This window comes from Leptodactylus fuscus, chromosome 4 (genome assembly GCF_031893055.1).
Source record: "Leptodactylus fuscus isolate aLepFus1 chromosome 4, aLepFus1.hap2, whole genome shotgun sequence".
Taxonomy (NCBI): Eukaryota; Metazoa; Chordata; class Amphibia; order Anura; family Leptodactylidae; genus Leptodactylus; species Leptodactylus fuscus.
The window spans coordinates 195265715-195283253 of NC_134268.1; the positions used below are offsets into that span (position 1 = coordinate 195265715).

Below are 17539 nucleotides of genomic sequence, written 5' to 3' on the forward strand. Positions count from 1 at the left end.
CATATAATACTGAGGGGGGCCCACTGTGGGGAGCATGTAATACTGGGTGTGGCCCACTGTGTGGAGCATATTATACTGTGTGTTCTGCCACTGTGGAGCACATTATATTGTGTGGGGTTCACTGTTGAGTATATCATACTATGTGGGCGCCTCTGTGCAGCATATTATACTGTGTAGGGCCCCTAATAATCACTATCAAGAATTTGCTGCACAGAAGGGGTAGGGGGCCCCCGAACATAAGTTTGCATTGGGACCCACAAGACTTTAGTACGCCCAGAGAGATGTACAGATGACCAGAGAACAAATTGCAAGTTCCTTCAGATATTTAAGCTTTCAGGTACCCTTTAAAGGGGAAACAAGTTAGACATCATGAGGAATAGACAAATATCTAATGCATATGTCTGACATCAGCAGAAGTTACAGCTGACCCTCTCATCGTACATTCATGGCAGCACCCTGATCTATGCCCTCAATTCTGTATAATGTCTAATGATTGTTAAGTATAATCTCTACAATGATATGATATTCACACTTGCAGCCAAACATTCTGTCAGACAATGTATCAATTTGCCATGTTTTGCATTTGAAACAGATTTTTATCCATCTCCATAAATCTCGATTATCTGACTGCGCTGGAGAGAATTGCTCCATATTTGCTCAGGAGTTTCTTTAATCTGCAGTTTTAAGCACCTTGTTTACACGGCCTGTATAAATGTGTACTGATAACTCAGCATTTAGCGGCCATGATAATTGATGAAGCCGTGTTTGATTACTAATAGCATCATGATGATGTTACCAGAACCTTGTGTGTAAGTGGATATCACCCCTCTTTTTCATTGTTATTATGGTAGGACTGTAACAGCTCTCCAGGGGACTATAACCTGTACAATAGATTAAAACCTAGTTAAATGATTTTTTTCAGCCTGGCAGAACACCAAACTCCAAGGCTATGTAATCTGTGAATTATAGGGCACTTGCAAGCCGTGTGTGACAAGAATAGTGTGCAGCGTGCCGGCTGATTCAGGAAGTGTGCAAGGAAAATCATATAGCGACGTCCTGATCCTATGGGAGCACATTAGTAGGAAAATCTGCTAGTAATACAAGATTTAGTCCATACATATTTAAGGAGCAGAGTTTAAGAGGATCGCTCAAAACAAGTCTAAAAGGTATATGGGTGCATTTATTAACCCATGAATAGATCTAACAAATATTTTTTTTAATAAAACATTTTTTTGCTCAGAAAACCCCTTTAGTGGGAAGACTCCTTTATAGGTATTGATAATAGTGTTATATATGAGAAAAAACATGTTGTACAAAGTTTTTGTAACTGAGAGGGCCCCCTCAAGCTCTGGGCCTCATGCTACAACTATAGTTATGATGTACAGTGTCAGTCATTAAATAGAGTTGTGCTTGTTATCACATACAGGGCTGCACCTCTATGAGGTGAGGTGAGGCAGCCGCCTCAGGTGGCACTCTGGAGGGGGCAGCAGCCGCGGCAATTAGATTTTTTTTCCTAAACTAGCGCAGAAGAGAGCTGATCTGAAAACACACTGAGCAGCCCCTTCCTGAGCTGGTGTAGACCCCTGCATCTCAGCGCAGGCGGGGTCATCACCTCATGCGCTGAGACACAGATGTTTTATTGCCAGGTGAAAGGAGGAGGTGGCGGCGGCAGCAGGAGCATCAGCGACAAGGTAGGAAAGTAACATACTTTTTAATAGGCCGTTACCTTTACCTCCCCGGGCCTGCTCATGACCATCCCTCGCTTCCTCTTCTGCTATAGGACGCCGGGAGAGGGGGGGGGGGGGGGCTGTGAGCAGGCTACCTCTACCGCTATTATTATACTCGGGGGTTGGGTGCGTGGAGAAGAGAGGAGTCAAAGATGTCAGTGCTGCAAACTTTGCAGAGTCAAGTCACAGCTGGAATAAGTGGTCATGGCGGTCCAAAGGGAAGAGATGGGAAATGTGGGAAGACATCTCCTGTAAGTATTGCTGCACAAAATATTACTGCATTGTATTCACTGTAATGTTACCACTAGCGCCCAGCCCCCCCCCTTCCTCCGCTGCCTGAGGTGGACAATCAAAATATAAACACACCCCCTTCCACCACCCCCCTTCCCGGTATTCAGTCTGGTAATGGCGGGGCGTCTTTTGATCATCCGCCTCAGGCAGCAGAAAGGCTAGGTTCACCACTGATCACATACACTTGAGTGGGACTGAGCAATGAACAGACTGCGTGACTGATGTAAGGCTTGTTGCAGCTTGAAATACCTTATCTGTGGGGTTACAGGGGTCTACAATTGATGATCTATTCACAGAGGTCCCTATGGAGTACCACCTTAATCGGAATGTCTCAGCCATACAACCTAATATAATTTGACACCTACATGATCGGTGACGGTTACTATTCTCTTTCTCAATAATACCATACAAGTTAACAGAATGTGTTATAGAGGTTGTATAAGATTTGGAAACCATGGCGTAAATAGCATTGTCTACGGTCTTGCTGGCAAATTCATTTAAGCTGCAGTACCGGATGCAGCCAACATACATCTGCAGCGCTGTTTTCTAAGAAAGCAGATTTCCCTATTTGTTCCCAGCAGGGTTTGCTCTATTGCATTATCCCTTAGGATGCATTGCTGAGTGCCAATGAATCCTGGCAGCAGTTATCTAGACACGGGCGTCCTTATCTTGTTGTGTGTAACCATGTTTTCTAGGATACTTAGTCTTCCTCCTGTTCTATTCCTTCCCCTTGTTTTCTCCCGGTTCTAACCTTTAACACCCTATCCTGGCTGTGGATTAATCTTCTTCACTCTACATTTACATCTGGAGTTCCCGCGCCCGGTGTCGGCCGCAGAGACAGCTTTGGTCACTCGGTGTATTTATCACAGATTGAGAAAATTTCATCACCATCTATTGTCTTGAGAGAAAAAATGCTTGACGTGTTGACAGGCGAGTCTCTTTAACCTGAGATCCATTTACCCTTATCTGTCTCGCTGTGCTTCTCCAGTCTGACTGAACAAGTTCCAAATCAATGATTCATTTATTTTGTGGTTCACTGTGTCCCTTTTCTTGCTCAAATTCATTTACTATCTTGAGCTGGTGACTTGTGCTGTTTAGTTCTTGTAATGTATTAGAATAGTCGCTGACCTCTGTCATCTACAAGTCAAGAACGTCTGTGGAAATGCGGAGGCGCCATGGTTAAGAGAACAATGTGCCTGCTGAAGAACTGTACAGGCTGAACATTTTATCTCCTGTTTATCCAGGTATTTCGGGGGAGGTTTTTTTTTTTAAAGGGACGGTGATATTTACTGTTTATTTGGTAACATCAAACTTGCGCAGCAATTCCTTCAAAGCATCATCTACAACAAAATTTCTATTATAAGGTTTTATGTTTATAGCAGTTAGAGAATAGTGTCGTACACATAGTGGGGGGTATGTATAAGATCGGCGTAGTATAATTCCTGCAGGATACCCTAAGGCCAGGGCCCAACAGGACGGAAACGCTGTGGGAAAAATCGTGGCGTTTTATGATACAGGCAAAGAGGATGGGATTCTAGTGAATCCTATGCCCACTTTGCAGTAAAAACCACTGCGCGGGCAACACTTGATTTCCAAAACTGGGCGTTTTTGGAAATCGCAGCATGTCAGTTTTACCCACGGAAATGCCGGCGGTTTCCCCATAGGTATAATTATAACAGAAAGTCTGCAGAGGAAAAACCGTGATGTGATGCCACTACGGTTTTTCCCGGGATGTCCCATGGGGCCTTCACCTTAAAGAGGTTGTCCAGGAATTTATTTTTAAGCCTGGACAACCCAGAGAGGTGAAACCACCCCCCAGAAAAAAAATCATACTCTTCTGTCCCTGACACGCCGGTGTCCTTTCGGCACGTTCCGGTCCTTCTGCTTCGGCTACTTGTCCCGAGTCTCTCCATGAATTCCATTGATTGGACTCAGTGGTCACCTTCCACAGCAGGCCTTAGGAAGAGATCTGTGATGTCATAGGTAGTGGTCTTAGCGGTCACGTGTGGCTGGAACTTCCTCAACATGCCAAGAAGACCAAACCGTGCTGGGAGTCATCGGAGCACCGTGGAAAGCTAAATATGAATTTTAAAAAACATTTTTTCACTGCCCCCAGTCAATTTTAAACAAAATCAGGTTATCCTTTTTTTGCCTGAACAACCCCTTTAAAGTTTACAAAATAGAAAACAAAGCAAAATCCAAGAAGATCGAGAGAGGATCCAAAGAATACTTTCCTTAAACCTTGGTTTTTATTTATTCCATGTAGGGAAGAGTTGGTGTACAAAGCATGCCATCAATAGAAGTAATACATAAGCTTGGCTTACGCTTTTCGGAACATGTGTTCCTTATTCATAGCATGCTCTGAGTAAGGTAATTTCACTTTTTTTTCTATTTTGTATGGATTTCGTCCCCAGCCGAGGAGACATGAAAAACATGCCTATGGGAGTAGGAGCTAATATATAACAAGGACTCTGTTATACAAGTGAGTTGGGCTGTGTTCCCCATACTTTTTAAAGTGTACCTCCGTTTATAAGACAACATTTCATAAATGAATAGTATAGGAGAATATAAGAAATTGTGTCATATATCTTATTAAAGAAATAAGTTTCCTCCTCCACTTATCAGACTGAACTACTTTTTACATAAAAATCTATGGAGAGGGGAGCGTGGAGAAGGAGGCTGCTAAACCCCCTAATAAGTCCTATAAGGAAGGGGCTGTTGCGTTTAGCTGAGCATTGCTCCCTTCAGCTTTGATCACCTCTATAGCATGTTCTGCAGAGTATTGCCTGTGCAGTTTATAGACTCATATACTTTCCAAGCATTCATACTGTGCATGCTCGGCACTCTGAGCAAAGACAATCAGAGGTGCACAAAAATTTGGGACTTTTTAAAATTGATATTCCTGCATGCTGTATTATTCATAGTGGGCATGGCGGGGTGAGTCCATTGGCCCCATCAGATTTTCTGACTGCTGATGCCAAAAATCTGCACCAACCATGAACTGGTGTAGATTTCTGTCTCAGCTCACGGACTCTGGAGGATACTACTAATAATTATAATAATGTTTAGTACTCATCATAAATGAGGCACAAACTCCAATGGGCAGGGATTATTAAGACCGGAGTGGAATATCTACCGTATATACTCGAGTATAAGCTGAATTTTTAAGCACAGTTTTTGTGCTGAAAAAGCCCCCCTCGGCTTATATTCGAGTCAAGCAAAAAAAAAAAAAACAATTTTTTTTGGGTGGGGGGTGGTCTATGACCAGCCGCAATAGTAATGTATAGAATCTCCCATAATATAGTGAAAAAAAAGGAGGCTTTAAAAAATATAATAACAAAATAAAGTTGTAAATCCCTCCTTTCCCTAGAATACATATAAACGTAGAAAATGACTGTGAAACACATACACATGATGTATCATGGTAGGTGTGGGGGGGGGGGGGGGGAGAGAGAGTACTGGTGACTCCTGTGTCCAGAAACAGCAAAACGGGACATCACTAGGAAATCTGAAAATTTGCCCCAGGCATATGGGTAAATATAATTAAAAAAAAAAAAAAGACATAAATTAGAAGTTAGGTGATGGGAGGGGGTTTAGCTTAGTGGTAAAGTTTTAATTTACCCCAGACAACCCCTTTAAGGTAGGGGCTGATGCATTTGTATATAGTCTGTTACAGGACAGATCTGCATACTTAAAATTATAGAAAAGATTATCCATACACTTCGTTTTTAGTTAATAATACATTGGGGATGGTGTATCGTATGCCCTACGTAGCAGATATACAGCACAAAACCTACAAAAAAATCAGTGAGTTGATCAATTGGTATACAAGCCATTGTAAAGTGCTCTGTTTGCCTAATAAAAGGGAAACGCGTCGTGTTCTCTTTAAAGTTGACCTACACGCAATAAAAGCGATAGCACCTAAAATAAAATGATACAGATAGGTAATAAAAAGTTGAAAAGTTACCTACAGCCAACAAAATGAGATGGGAAACGCTATCAAGGAGTGAAAGTGCGGAATTTATTGTATCCATTAAAGGTATTCTTCAGCTGTATCAACACAATGAGGATTTAATGACTGAGCAGCGGGTATTGTTCAGACGGAGGAGTTTTTAATTGTCGCCAGTGTATCTTACCCGCTCCGGCCAAGTTAAAGTTGTTCAGAATCCGAACACTTGGTTGAAGTTCTAAGATGGAATGATCAATCTTTTTGACTTTCCTGGTAAACATGTTACACCGGGGGGTCACAATATACTTTTATTACCTCACTGTCAGGGATTATGCCATTACCAGAATGATGGAGTATTCTTCTGGGGATTTCTTTAATTTTATTTTTCGTACGATCACAGGAGCTCATAACCAATAAATTTAGTTCAATGTGGTGTCGCTATTAACTAATTCCGCTTAAATCCTCCAGGGCAGCCCAGACGCAAACACTTCAAAGGATTTTTACAGTATATTGAAAATGATATCCACCCTGGGACGGAGGTTTAAGCAGTGATCTGCCACTGTTTTCTTTACGATTAGAACTACAACATAGCTAAATGTCATTTAGTCGAAACACTGTGTTCCGATAGATTCGGAAAACTGGTCGACTCTTTGCCTTTAATAAAATCCCTTTATGCTGTTATTTTTACAAAGACAAGAAGAGATTGTTTGATGCTCCTGCTAATGACTGAAGGTACTAAAATGATCACAGTCCTAGTCACTCATACAATGGTCAATGGAAATGAGTAATACTTTGTAGAAGCAATACAAACAGTGATACGTATAATGGGTAATGCTTCCATTTTGGAAAGTTTAAGAGTTATTTTTGAGGACGAACCATGGGTTTTGTGCTGGATTCGACTCCAGGTCAAAGGATCAGCAACATTACCCAGCCTCTAGTTGCTCCGCCTCCTCTCCCATGGTCACTGCTAGTTATAATTCATTATAATAGTAAAGCTAGCCCCTTAAAGAGGACATTTCATGTCCTCGGGCACAGCTAGAAAGCTGACAACGTGCGCAATTCAGGGCACTGCCGGCTTTCCCATTATGTGCCATAAGGCTGGAGATATCGGGAGAACAGACTGTGCCAGCACTGTGACCAGGGGGCCCTAGAAGACAAGACCCACTTCCTGCTACACTGCACCAAATACTCAGCTGTGAGGGCCATCTACTTCCAAAGACTCTCTGCCCACATCCCAGACTTCATATCTGCAGATGAAAAGAGGAAACTCTACATCCTACTGGGAGAAGAAGAGGCCACTGTGGAGATCGCTGCCCAATACATGTCCAGCTGTCACCAAACAAGAGGAAGATGAGACTCCATGGATTGTTATACCCCAAACCACCCCCCCACCCCCCATATAGCGGTCACCAACTAAGAGGAATATGTGACTCCATGGACTGCTATACCCCAAATCAACCACCCCAACCCCCCCCATACCCACCACTCACCTCCCTGACTCCAACTCCCCCCACACACACACACTTTACTAGCTTTGGCAATGTCAAATATCTATTCGGACGTGCCACTAAAGCTTGTTTGAATTGATTTGATATCAGTGCCGTGAGGAACCTTCCTTCCTTCTTCACAGCTTAGCATCATCATTGGGTGGTAAGGAAAGCCTCCTCTGACAGTACAGGATTATGGACGAGTACTGTTTGGGGGGCATTCTTCACAACCCAGCTAGACTGTCAGGAATGCCCTTCTGACAGTGGGCAGACATTGGTAACGGCACCAATATCTCCAGCCCTGGGTCACATAACAAGAAAGTCGACAATGCACTGAGGTCCTCTTTAATACGGATAACTAACTACTTATCAAGGAACAAGGAAACAAGGAACAAGGAAAAGAGGGGAATAGCCAGAGAAATTTGGGGATTGGGTTCTGGTTCTGGGGTTGGAATTAGCCCAGAAACTCATAGTTCATCCACAATACAAGCCAGGAGAAATAACTATATAAACCCTTCCTGGAGAACCGCTTTATGTTTAGTACATTAACTAAATGCTGCGTCTCTGTTCATCTAATTAAAATTACAAAAATGACTTAGTATTTTTATAATGTTGGCACCAATGAAAAAGTTTCCAGTACATGTACAATACACATCTTTTGTTATATAAATTAAGCCCCTATAGGCAAAACCACCATAGATAAAATACAAATATCATCTTTATTACATATCACAAGTAAAACACATAAATATGTCACAACAAACCCAATGGACCCAATTACCAAATCATAGTAATTCCTACCCATGCATAAATAATCTCACACAGCAATACTGCCAAATACATATAACAATCAATATACACATCCCGTAGCAGCATAGCGCCAACTACAGTGAGGGAGGCACAAGGGAATAAGTCATTTACTGACCAAAAAGTTAGAAACATTCTTGAAACCCTGCAAAATTTTTAATAATTTATTTGCAAAAATTTTTAAATTAAATTTTAAATGTTAATTGTCTATGAATTGAACACAATGTCAACTATGGAGAACATGAATTCTGTATAAATTGAAATGAGTCAATTTGCTTACGCTAGGTTCACATCTGCATTGAGGTTTCCATACTTTGGACCCGAAAAAACGGAAACCCAATCCACTTAAAAAGTAGTTAGCAGCAGAAACCCATCGACCCCATAGACTACTTGTAGGACTTTTCTTTCCGCATTGGATGACCAGATGGGGGACGGAATTCCCGAATGGTAACTGAGCCCAGATGTGAACCTAGCCTTACGTATACTCAGTTTTATAGACAGTAAATGGAGTTTTCTAGCTTTTTGGTCGTGGATAGACTATCACGATCTGATTAGTGGGGGCCGACACTCAGCCCCTATATTTATCAGCTGCTTGGGGTCGCTGCTAGGCCTAGAAATATACATATATGGAGCCAGAAGTAGAGGACTATGTACGCTGTATAGTGTGACCTATGACTTGACAGTAGCCCAGTTCCCCTTGAAGTGAATGGGATCTCAGCTGCAATAACTGGATTTGCACATGTCTATAGACATTGATTATTATTATTATTATTAATTATTATTATGCTCCCCTTTGTCCATAATGTCACAATTACCCAAATGGCCGCAACTCATCGAATTAGCATTTAAGGTCATCAATGTCTTTCAAGGTCAGTGACTAGTACATGTAGGCTTATTGGATTACATTTTATGGTACAGTAACCTTCTCAATCATGGGGTCTCTTAAGACCTATACAGTCGTCTTACAGCAGCTCTTGCTTTACAATGAAGCCGAGACTCCAATTAATGAGTCTATAGGTCTAGATGTTACACACATCATTACATGGCAAACCATTAACGGTGGCCGAGCAAGCAACGCAGGGGTTATAAACATCTTCACCGTCCCTCTATGTCATTGGAAATTACTTCAAGTGTCACCATCAGAAGTGCCTAGTGCAGTGAAAGAGTATTATCAATGGCGTGATCCTTGGGTTACCGAGAAACTGAAGATAAGAATATACAGTATATAGATGTGAAACTTCTTGTAGGTCCTCATCCCATTACTTGGATTGGTGTAATTATTACTATGGTACTAGATTTCCAAGGTAGAAGGAGTTCAAGTAGAAGGTTCGGGGCCCGGGAAATGTTCCTGTAATCGATAGAAGACTCACATTCATCTAAGCTCGGCTGACCTAATAGAGCAGGTTTTCATCAATTCTATGAACTGGATGTGAAGCGACATCAATCTCTTTTGCTCAGCATCAAATGTGAGTACCTCAAATAGCAAGAAACATATAGAACAGGGAACAAACTGGCATGACTGAATGTTACATGTCGGGAAATATTGAGACACAAAGCTCTAATAAAACCGCACAAAGCATCAAGTAAATGGATTTTTTTTACAGTTGTTTTTCTGATTCTTATATCATTTACATTCATTATTATTTTTTGCAAGGGATTTTTTTTTTTTTCACATAAAATTCACCTTGAGACACACATTGTAGAAAAGTTGCTGATTTGGCTCAAAAATAAAAAAATGCAACAAAAACCGTAGTTCTTCAAAAATGTGTGACCTGAGCCTAAATCCCATTCATGTGAATGAACTTCGGTAACTGTCAAAATGGATGTGAAAAATTTCAACTGAAATTGGAAACCAGGTGTATTTTTAATTGAATGGGTTTCCATTCCTTGGGTCCCCAAGCGGACTCAAAGCACGGAAATCCCAACGCTAGTGTGAACCTAGCTTTAGATAGTTGGTGGGAAGTCTTAATTTGTCAAATACCCAATGTACTGCTGACATATGGAGAGATCTGTGCAAAGGGCACCCTCTCATGTACTGTACGTTCATATCAAAAGAGAATCCCAATATACTGCCCACTTCTGCCCACAGGTGGGTGCACGTGTACCCAGAGTTCAGACGTGTAACTACCAGGGTAACAGTGGTAGCAGTTGCCACAGGGCCCAGGACATTAGGGTGCTTGGCAACAGCCACTACTGCTGTGTTTTATTTTTTTAATAGGCTGTTACATAACAGGCCCTATTTACCTACCTCTCCTGGCTCTGGGCAGGGTTCGAGCCTACTTGTGTGACTTCCCTAACGTCACATGACCGGGGTCTGCATCCTTATACGTTGTGACGCAGGCCCCAGGTCATGTGACGTCCCATACGTCATTGAAGACATCAGCAGGGAGTGCAGCGGAGTCACAGAGAGGTAAGTAACAGTATTTTTTATGTTTGTATCCCCCCTGGGTCTCTGATTATTATACTCTGGGGTTTGAAAAGACCCCATAGTGGTAAGGGCCACTATGGGGCATAAAGCTGTGTGCAGGGGCTACTATGGGGTATCGTACTTTGTGTGCAGGGGCCACAATGGGGCATCATACTGTGTGTGCAAGGGCCACTATGGGGTATCATACTGTGTGTGCAGGGGCCACTATGAGGCATAATACTGTGTGCAGGGGCTACTATGGGGCCTTAACAATGCGTGCAGAAATGCGGGGGGGGGGGGGGAGTCAGTCGGGGTCTTTGGTATTGGTTGGGGGACCCCATGTCAAAAGTTCACATTGGGCCTCACCATTCCTTAGTATTCCACTGACATGGCTAAAGACATGGAGTCCGAGTCATGACTGGATTTGGGTGGAGTTGGATTTGGAAAAAATAATACCCACTCCAATTTCAGCTTCAAAATAAAATTATTAATTAATGTTAATTATATTATATAATTATTAATATTATAGAATGAATCACATGCTGAGTTTGTTACATATGTACTTTCATAGGAACTCAAATACTTTTTTTCCCCTAAATTTGCTGCTTATGTCTTGCCATGTGTGTCATTCATTTATGAGGGCGTCACAGAGTCAGAGTTGTAGTCATAATCATGCTGTGGGAAAAATAGAGGAGTCGGAGTCGGCGCTTTACTGAACACCAATGACAAGGTGTGCGCATTAAAAAACAACAATATTTTGGCCGATATAGCCTTTTTTACATATCAGATACAATAACCATATTTGTCTCGAAGCTTTACAGTACATCATAGAAAAAGACCTCATAGTGTGAGTGTTTTGCGCTGTAGGTAGGTTATTTTCTTTCTAATAAACATCAGAATTGAAATGCCTTGGATGCTAAAAATAATGGACATTATTCACTGTTTTCATGGTATATATTTGTTCTCAATTAAGTGTTAATGAAGCGTCGCACTGTATTCTGCCTCGGTCGCAATAAAAGATTTTATGGAGTTAGCTATTTGTACTATATTAGTGTGTATATAACTTGCTGTGAGCTGGTGTCACAGCAAAACATGTCAATTTTTTTCATTGTGACAATGTTATACCAAACATGCTATTAGAGCGGTGCAATACAATGTTAGAGGGATACTCCATCATGATATCTGAAGCTGTCACAGTCCTTGTAGGTTTCTGAATAATAAACTATTACATAGAATGAGCCACTGAATAACCATAAGGAATGGACTGGATGGCAAATCAAAATCTCCTTAGTCTTGTGTCGCCTCATCTTGACCTTAAAGGGGGCTAAAAATAGCTATGACCTGCCCTAAGAATAGGTCATCAAAATCAGATCAGTGGGTGCCCAACACCCCGACCGCCCAATGAGTAGCTAAAACAAAGACAATGAAGCAGAATTGTGAATCTGATAACTTGCTGCAGTGTGATAACTTACAACAAAAGCCATTGAAACAGTCTAGTTAAAGTTTGCTGCAACTGTTTATTTAAAGGGAGTTACTGAGATTTACATGTTGATGAATTATCCTTAGAATAGCTCATCAATATGTCATTGGTGGGGTCTGATGCCCGGGACCCTGAACAGATCAGATGTTTGAAGAAGAGTCCATGGTGCTCATGAATGCTGTAGTCACATTCACTGGTCAGATGGTGCAGCACCAGCTCAGTCCAATTCAAGAGAATGCCCCAATTATGTAACCAATGAATGTGAGCTGCAATACCAAGCACAGCCCCTATACATAATAGTGCTTACCCAAATGCCATGTCCTCTTCAACAATATAGGATAGGTCACCAATATGTAGGTTTGGAAAACTCCATTTGGGTTGTGGGGTTTTCTCATAAAGCAATTTAGCTTGCAGGTCAGTGGGGGGTCGGCCAATCAGACACCCTTTATCCCCCTTTCTAAATGGAGCATTGGCTGGACATTGTGAGCACCTCTTCATTCATTACATTGGGAGCGTCGATGGTAGCCAAACTATAGGCTCGGGTCTTTGGCTATTTTAGTACCCCGTGTTCACCATCAGTACCATGGGAATTATCTGTGATCCATTGGTTTAGTTTATTTATTTATCAGTCTCCTAAAAAACCCTCAATGTTTTTGGGAAATGCGGTGAGATTTGAGACTTAGGTAGTCTATCGTAGTTGGGATTGGTGGTCATCGTTATACCAGCTTCCCAGTATCATCTGTATAATTAAACCGGTGGTTTCTAACCTTGGGATATGCTTCTAGTTACTGTGTAGACCCCAGTGTGGTTGCATATATACACTCTATATATATATAGGCCTCAGGTAGAGACCCATGATATCACAGGTAGTGACATCTCAGGCCCTTTGCTGAGGCCACCATTTGGACTCAGTGGTCATGTGTGGCTGGGACTTCTTCCGCACGTTGAAAAAACTTGACTACACTGGGAGGCCCCGAAGCACAATGTAAAGGTGAGTATGAATCTTTTTTTATTTTTTTCCCTCCCCCCGGCTGATATAAAACCTAAACGGGTTGTCCATTTTTGCCTTGCCATTATCAAGTTAAACCTTGCTATGTCTGTGCTTGGGTATATGTCTAACCTATGTCTAGTGTAGCTTATATGATTGACCCTTGCTATCAACCCTGATATTTCTCTTTCCATAGTAAAGGATTTGCATATGAATTATTAGCGATTTTAACATCATAAAAGAACAGTTTAACCAGATGTTCGATAGTATTTGCCAGTCTTCTATTCATCACAATCCGCAGTGTAAATTCCACTCAGTGGCTATTAATTGGCTGCGGGGACAATACCGCAAGTGTGAGGTTTCCACCGTAGACATTGATGTAAGGCCAATACAGGGACACTTATTGTAATTTTTATTTTTTCGCACTAATTAGCCTACGGAGTGAAGTGCTTGGATACTTCAAGCTGATTCTGAAATCAATATAACAACAGTTGCTCAAAGTTAACCTGCCAAGAGCTTTCTAATGACTCTCTGCGGCAGATAATAGAAAGAATTTCCAGCGCTTGTTAGATGGGGTAAGGTTTTATTCTTGTAGGATTTACTGAAATGAAATTTTCTATTTACGCTCGTGGAATCGGTGACTGGCATTGCAACAGTCGTAGAAAATATAACTCGTTAACATTTTGCATATTAAGACTGTAATATTAGATATGATATATTTTATGCCGTTTCAACCACATAGCACTTGTAATTTTTGTTCTTGCATACTATACTACATGTCATAGATGTCACATTGTCATCTAACACTTCGAGAAAGCACGCGTTTCTGCATTATGACACTTTAAGAAAATATATTATTTTATCTCCAGCCGTTTGTGCTTTTGAGACAAGAAAATATCAGCTACTGTTCTAAATATATCCACTATTAGGAGGCATTAGAATAAATGGAAGTGCTTAGGAACATCTTTTCTCTTAAGAACACACCATATGGTTCGGCATCGTAACGCAAGTCAATATTTTAAAGGGGTTATGCCACAAAAATTATCAGAAAAAATATTTATCCCATCTCCATTATTGTTTGGTAGGGGTTTGACCAATGAGTCTCCCCCATAACCTGGTATAACTCCTCCCATATAACCTGGTATAACTCCTCCCACATAATCTGCTCAATGGGAGCATCGGAGGTACCTAAAGTACAACAATCGACTATCTTCAATGTCTTTGACGTGAATAGGAGCAGAGGTTTGGCCGCTTCACTGTGGTTGCATTCACTCCCCAAATCTAAGGATCAGCCATTTTTCCCCCCTACTATGGATAAATACTTTTCATGGCCGGGGGTTTTTTTCAAGCCCTGAATTTCAAAGTTCAGGGTATAAAAATGTTACAAAATAACGATTAGAAACTTTGGTCCCATTTACGTAAAATTGTGCGAATTTCATTATTTTGTTGATCCATTTTGGTCTGGAAGGGCTTGGCCAAGGAAAAGGGCTTTGAATGGTTCAGGATATTGTGCTATCTTGTCCAGTAAAATGCCAAAATCCCTATGCTACACACAACGTATTGTGCACAATACTAGTCTAAACAGTATAATAAACCCTATACTGGTCCCCATAAAAGGATAATACCTCTTTTACTGGCACCCACACAGTATAACACACACTTTACTGACCCAAACACAAAATACCACCTCATTTATTGGCCTTTACACAGTATATTGTCCCCTTTAATGATTGCCACACAGTAGAACGCCCCATTACTGGTCCCCACACAGTATAATATTCTCATTACCGGCCCCACACAGTGTAACACTCCCTTTACTGGCCCTCACACTGTATAACATCCCCAGTGCTGGCCCCCACACAGTATGATGGCCCCTTTACTGGCTTCCACACAGTATAATGCTTCCTTTACTGGTCCCCACAAAGAATAATGTCCACATTACTGGCCCCCACACAGTATAATGCTCCATTTACTGGCCCCACAAAGTATAATGCTTTCTTTCCTGGCCCCCACACAGTAAAATGCTTCATTTACTGGCCCCCACAAAGTATAATGCTTCCTTTACTGGCCCCCATACAGGATAATGCTTCCTTTACTGGCCCCCATCCAGTATAATGCTTCCTTTACTGGCCCCCACAAAGTATAATGCTTCCTTTACTGGCCCCCATCCAGTATAATGCTTCCTTTACTGGCCTCACAAAGTATAATGTTTCCTTTACTGGCCCCCATACAGTATAATGCTTCCTTTACTGGCCCCCACACAGTGTAATGCTTCCTTTACTGGCCCCCATACAGTATAATGCTTCTTTTACTGGCCCCCACACAGTATAATGCTTCCTTTACTGGCCCCACAAAGTATATTTCTTCCTTTACTGGCCCCCACACAGTATAATGCTTCCTTTACTGGCCCCCATACAGTATAATGCTTCCTTTACTGGCCCCCACACAGTGTAATGCTTCCTTTACTGGCCCCCACACAGTATAATGCTTCCTTTACTGGCCCCCACAAAGAATAATGTCCACATTACTGGCCCCTACACAGTATAATGCTCCATTTACTGGCCCCACAAAGTATAATGCTTCCTTTCCTGGCCCCCATACAGTATAATGCTTCCTTTACTGGCCCCCATGCAGTATAATGCTTCCTTTACTGGCCCCCACACAGTATAATGCTTCCTTTACTGGCCCCCACAAAGTATAATGCTTCCTTTACTGTCCCCCACACAGTATAATGCTTCCTTTACTGGCCCCACAAAGTATAATGCTTCCTTTATTGGCCCCCACACAGTATAATACTTCCTTTACTGGCCCCCACACAGTATAATGCTTCTTTTACTGGCCCCACAAAGTAGAATTGTAAAAGATAGAAAAACACCGAGCACACTTTATAGTGTAGATAGTCTATTCACCTTTTTAGATAATTGGAATGAATGTATCAGACCTGGTGGCCTCTCACCTGGTTTGGTTGTGACAGCGTTCACAACTCCGTACTAAGGTGTACAGTCCTATGAAAAAGTTTGGGCACCCCTATTAATCTTAATCATTTTTAGTTATAAATATTTTGGTGTTTGCAGCAGCCATTTCAGTTTGATATATCTAATAACTGATGGACACAGTAATATTTCTGGATTGAAATGAGGTTTATTGTACTAACAGAAAATGTGCAATATGCATTAAACCAAAATTTGACCGGTGCAAAAGTATGGGCACCTCAACAGAAAAGTGACATTAATATTTAGTAGATCCTCCTTTTGCACAGATAACAGCCTCTAGTCGCTTCCTGTAGCTTTTAATCAGTTCCTGGATCCTGGATAAAGGTATTTTGGACCATTCCTCTTTACAAAACAATTCAAGTTCAGTTAAGTTTGATGATCGCTGAGCGCTAGACAGCCCACTCTCAAATGATCTGAAAACAAAGATTGTTCAACACAGTTGTTCAGGGGAAGGATACAAAAAGTTGTCTCAGAGATTTAACCTGTCAGTTTCCACTGTGAGGAACATAGTAAGGAAATGGAAGAGCACAGGGACAGTTCTTGTTAAGCCCAGAAGTGGCAGGCCAAGAAAAATATCAGAAAGGCAGAGAAGAAGAATGGTGAGAACAGTCAAGGACAATCCACAGACCACCTCCAAAGAGCTGCAGCATCATCTTGCTGCAGATGGTGTCACTGTGCATCGGTCAACTATACAGCGAATGGTCCAAAATACCTTTATCCAGGATCCAGGAACTGATTAAAAGCTACAGGAAGCGACTAGAGGCTGTTATCTTTGCAAAAGGAGGGTGTACTAAATATTAATGTCACTTTTCTGTTGAGGTGCCCATACTTTTGCACCGGTCAAATTTTGGTTTAATGCATATTGCACATTTTGTGTTAGTACAATAAACCTCATTTCAATCCTGAAATATTACTGTGTCCATCAGTTATTAGATATATCAAACTGAAATGGCTGCTGCAAACACCAAAATATTTAGAACTAAAAATGATTAAGATTAATAGGGGTGCCCAAACTTTTTCATAGGACTGTATATGATACCAGGTATGGGGAGCAGCACGTCTCAAAGGCACCAGTTGTGTCAACCGGGGAAACAGCAGAGGAATAGGGCAGGACGGCGCTCACAGGTCCAATAGATTTTATTAATAAGAAGAATTGCACAATTTCAATTCTTCTTATTAATAAAATCTATTGGACCTATGAGCGCCGTCCTGCCCTATTCCTCCACAAAGTAGAATGTCCACATTACTGGCCCACACACAGCATAATGCTCCCTTTGCTGTCCTCAGCACAGTATAATGGCTCCTTTACTGGCCTCACACAGTATAATGCTCCCTTTACTGACCCTACACAGTATAATGGCTCCTTTACTGGCCTCCACAGAGATAAAGACGTCTGAAAGCATAATTGTG

At 41.6% G+C, this 17539-nt stretch overlaps 1 protein-coding gene across 1 annotated transcript in view; it reads right to left on the reverse strand.

Annotated features, from left to right (window-relative positions):
• The window catches only part of ADARB2 (adenosine deaminase RNA specific B2 (inactive)), a 549803-nt gene that overhangs the window by 285308 nt on the left and 246956 nt on the right, over positions 1 to 17539 (reverse strand). The window lies entirely within an intron of this gene.